Consider the following 5,338-nt stretch of genomic DNA (forward strand, 5'->3'; position numbering starts at 1 on the left):
GGCACGGCGGGAGTAGGGGTCACCCGGCCCTCGCGAGGAACTACAGTGGAGTCCACTAGGGGCGTCGCCACCATGCGCTCAACAGTTTGGCTGGCTGAGGCGTGTGGCACCACGGCGGCAGCGGTAGCAGCAGCAGGAGGGGCGGGACTTCGAGAAGTGGCCCCTCCCTTCATCTTCTTCAGCATGCCGCCAATGCTACTGCATCAAGAAACGTGTGTCAGAAGCGCAACGGGCAATAGAACAACGAAAGAACCTGCACCCATGGCATCACGACCTGGCATACCAATGATGGCCGAAGCCTGCCTAGGGACTGGGTCTCGCAGGCGTGGGGAACTAAGCTACCGCAGGGACAGAAGAGAAGGAAGGTCTTGCTTTAACAAAAGATCTCATGAGGAACCCGGGTTCATGACGCTTGTTCGACAGCAAACAAAGGTTGCAAACATTTACACACCCTCAGGGGGCCATTCATGGTTGCCTCGCAGGGACCAAGCAAAAGAAACCCGCCTTCGGAGGAGTGACGCCCGAGCTCCTTTAGCGGCGACGACGGTCGGAGGACGCCGCATCCCTCCGGCAGCGAGGGCGGCAGCTCGGCGGCTCGTAGCTCTTGTCAGAGCTCGAGGCCGTTGCAGGAGAAGCGGAGCTGCTACTAGGGGAGTCGGGGCAGAGCCAACGGCGAACACTTCGCCCTAGGCCTCGGCGCCTAGGCAGCACCAGAAATGGTCGTCGGCAAGCCCCTCCTCTTCACAGCATGCTCGTCGCCGGCCATCCTCCCCGAAGACTTTGAAGGTCAGTGAAGCCAGCCCATCCAGCCTGAAGTGAAGAACGCGCCTCCCGGCAGGGGCGCATGCGCGGTGCACCACGCCCCAACCCCAGGTCATGTAGACCTGGCCAGAGGAAATCACCTCCACGTCGGTGTATGAATGGGGGAGATGGCATCCATCATGCCGAAGCTGCATCGTCACTTGTCCGCGGGCCGGAAGCACCTCCCTCAGACACGGGGGGAGGAGGATCCAAGTGTGCGGGGGAGCTCCCGCCCACACGACAAACTCACGGACGTCATCCTCAGCATGGGGCAGCGGCGAGAGGCGTGGCGTCACTCGCCCCGCCGAGCGGTCACCTGCGCCGCCCCCGTTGCCGTCGCCCGCGCCGCGCACAGACGTCGCCGGGGTGGCCGTTTGAGGTGGAAGCCCTGGTGGCGCCCGCATACACCACGTGCAAGCATCCGCCGGCCCTCGAGGCACCCTCGGCGAATCGCGGCGCCTCTTCTTCGGCGGGAGCTGCTCGGGCTCCACCACCGGGTCCTTCCCCTTCTCTGCGGCGGAAAACCTGTGAATCGGTGCCATCGAAAAACCCTCGACGGAGGAAGAGGAACTAGGGTTTTGGCCTAGAACAGTCAAATGAGCGGGGGTGGCATTTTGTCCCCCATTTATAGACTGGGAAGGCAAATCGCCAGCCACTCGCGCGCGGGCACGCCGGTTCTGTCGCCCGCGCCAAGGAGTTGTCAAGTCACACGGTTACCAAGGCCGCATGGGGAGTGGAGTCGACACGTCCGGTCCAACCGTCATGCGCCGGCCTGGCCCGCAGTCTTTGGGGCCCGCGGCGCTTCGTCCTCACCTAGGCTTCACCCAGAAGCCAACTCCGCGCGCGCCTTGGGCCCGGGGGCTACTGTCGGCGTACTGGGAACCAGGGTACCCAGACTTGCCTGTTTGCGGCCCACGTCGCGTTCCTGGTACGGCCCGGTAGGGCCCAGCTGATCGACCATCTGCTCAAGACCCTCGCGAGGGGGCCAGCCCTCACGAGGAGAAAGACCAAGACCTCCTCAGGGAGCAGCCTCACCTAGGCTGCTCCGGAGGGGCGACCAAGACCTCTCCCTAGAGTGGCCTCGGCTAGGATGCTTCGGGAAGGCGGAGATCTCAAGGCAAGGGTTGCCTCAGGAGGAGGCAGTGACACAAGCCATGACGAACCGTGCCAGCGCGCGCCAGCGGGCGTAGTTTCCATATCGGTGCAAAGGAGAGCGCACAGGCGCAGGTTCCCGAGGGGCGAGACAAAGGTTTCCCCTTTGGTGCAACAATACCGAAGACCGCAAGGATGACAGGAAGGATGTCATCGCCAAGCCCACCACCGCGTCACTGCCTGCCCTCTTTGCAGGCGAAGACCACCTTTTCTCAGGATGGGAGCATCCTTGTGTTCCCACTCAAATGGCTGTTGTGGGATTCCCTTCCCGCCTAAACATTTCGGGGGAAGAGGACCCAGGCCGCCTATATAAGTAGCTAGGGTTCCATCATAGAGGGGATCGACTCATTGGGACTTAGCCTGGCAAAGGAGCAAGAACATCCACCTCCTCACTCTTCTTGAGCTCGCCTCCTGAGCTCAGGAAACCACTGTACTTGTTCATACTTGAGCCCTCGCGAGGCCAATCCACTAAAGCAGGACGTAGGGTTTTACACCGCAAGGTGGCCTGAACCTGGGTAAACTCTTGTGTGCTCTACTTGTTTGCTTGCTTGCATTCCATTCCCACCACCAGGAGAAGAGCGAGGCGCTAGGTAGACGTGTAGTGGGAGAGATCTTTGTCACGCCCCTGTGTTTGAATCTTAAGGGTTTTGCGGAGCCCGAAATCTGAACCCACCCAGAGTGCGTTCAGGCTATACTTGACTAGACCCCTCCGAAGACTGTCAAGCAAGTCAGAAGCTTTCTTGGACTAGCCAGCTATTGCTGTTGTTTCATCGAGAACTTCTGCAAGATCGCCAATCCCCTGACTAATCTGCTTCACAAAGGCGTTAAGTTCGATTGGACAAATGTCACGACCGGTTTCCAATAAAAATATTTATTGAGAAACCAATCTTTTGAGTCCAGTATGAGAGAAATCATCCTCACTGGTAGACAAATTCTTGATACAATAAGCCAGTAGCATAAAATATATTACAGGGTCGAACTACGGTTGCTCAACCAAATTATTACAAGCACGCCAATAATTATACATAATGGCGGACATGACACAGTGGTGTGGAGGCATACTACTGACTCGAGGATAGGGCGGTGGTGGAGAAACACAGCGGGGAGAGAAATACAAGACTCTAAGTCTGTCATCTCATCGAGCGTCGAGGTGAGGCTCGATGAATTTATTTGGTAGCGGAAGCGGATATAAAACAGTGACCAAATCCAGGGTCGCACGAGACTGACTGGGACTCGTCTAGGTGTCGGACTTGCTATCAAACTCTTCATCCATGAGATCGCCTTCGTCAGCATCTGGCCAAATCAACAAGCCAGTGAGTACTTTGAAAGTACTCGCAAGACAGTTCGGACGTAAGATATAACAAATGCATGCATGGATGCGTCATGAATAATGCACCAATGTACATTCAAAAATTAGCATAACAAGGTAAGTAAAAGGGAAACGGCGGTAGTCCGCCTGAAATCCCAACAAAACATAAATAACTACCGATCGGGTGTCTGAAGCGACGCCTCGAAAGGTGAATAAATAAATATAAGGAAATGATGCCACAGTCGGGCGTCTTAGCGACACCACATAAAGGGCTTTAAAAGAAATACCACAGTCGAACGTCGGGGCGACATCACAGAAAGGGCTTTAAAAGAAATGCCACAGTCGGACGTCGGGGCGACATCACAGAAAGGGCTTTAAAAGAAATGCCACAGTCGGACGTCGGGGCGACATGACAGAAAGGGCTTTAAAAGAAATGCCACAGTCGGACGTCGGGGCGACATCACAGAAAGGGATTTTATTCGCAAGGAAATAATACTCATAATAAATGTTCAATTCATGAGAATAAATGGGTTAGTCCATCCACAGGAATAATCATTTAACCGGACTTAGCACTCATGCGATTCACCGGAGTCTCTGTCATCAAAACTGACATTTGATTAGGATAAGATAATATCGATCTAGGACATGGAATAGATGATTTGGAGGAATATATGACTCTGCAGAGTTTGTACAAAATTATTCCCACAGCCAACGGATTTCCGTAGTCACGAAGGACTAGTTCCGTTTACGGTATTTCGGAAGAAAACACAGCTAACCAGTACACACCCATCCTACCTCTCGATGCTAGGAATCACCCTAGACATCGTCCAAGAAAAACTTTTGAGACGGGGAGATCACAATCTCGAATAGCATGGGATCAAATTTATATACGCGCGCTCTAAGGGGTGCCCCCCTCTCGGTCCCAACCGGAAACACCCATGCCCCCTGACCGGATGACTGGCTTTAATCCAGGGCCATGGAACCATCATCACGGCCTCTCCTTTTGGTGTGTACCAGAAAAGCGGTTTGCAACTTACTAAACCATATTCCTTGCGGAAAACATGTGGTGGTACAGGGAAGGAAATGAGAGGAACTAGACCGATACGGTTTGACACTGAAGTCACATAGTCTGGCATAAGACTGGCATGCTACGACACTGCCATCTTACCCATCCTCATGCCAACACATGGCCATTCATACTCACATCCATCCACTTATGGATCATTGAACTCACTTACCTCATTATTGCATAAAATAACGTTCATCGATATGCTCCTCAACATGTCATGAAACTAACTAAATGCAGAACATGCCAAGACACTCATCATATCAAAAGTTCAAACATGCTTGCCTGGTTCAGAGTAGTCGGAGCCTAGCTCGGTGAAGTTCGCGGCTCCGTCACCTCCTTCGGTATCTACGGTATAAAGAAAATATATGCGCTATCGTAAATACCAAGGAGTGCACAAAAAGTATTCCAAATATTTTTTAAATAAATCTGATAAAAAACTAGACAAAATTTTAAAGAGAACAGAAAAAGAATCAATCAAAAATACTTTTCTGTTTAAAAGTTATAAGGGTTTTTGTCCAGGGACTCATCTGTAATGAAACAGAAGATTTCCAGGGGCTAGCTTATAAAAACAGAAAACGCTTCGGCAGAAACTACGCCAGCCCAAAGGGAAAGCGCATTTGGCAGAAGGCGTTTTCAGAAAACGCTTCGTTTAGAAAGGACAGAGAGGCTGACAGCGGGTCCCGCCTGTCAGGTTTGAACTTTCAAAAAGGGGGAAACGAAGCTCGTCGGCGCCCGAGAGCCGCGGTGGTCGCCGGCGGCGATCCACGGCGAGGCAGGGGGATCGGAGGGTACCTCCGAGTTCAAGGCGCCATTCCGCGTCGGTTGGTGGTGGTGGTGGTCGCCGGCGAGTACCACGTCGACGACGAGCCTGGCTCCGGCGGTCGGCGGCTCGGGTGGTTGCGGACTTCGTCGGAGGAAGAATTTTCAAAAGGGAAGAAGTTTCAAAAGATCAAACACCACAGTTTGAAGAAAAAAAATAAAAATCCTTGCCAAAGAAAAGAAAGTTA

The sequence above is a fragment of the Triticum dicoccoides genome, chromosome 1A, assembly GCF_002162155.2.
Source record: "Triticum dicoccoides isolate Atlit2015 ecotype Zavitan chromosome 1A, WEW_v2.0, whole genome shotgun sequence".
NCBI classification, from domain to species: Eukaryota; Viridiplantae; Streptophyta; class Magnoliopsida; order Poales; family Poaceae; genus Triticum; species Triticum dicoccoides.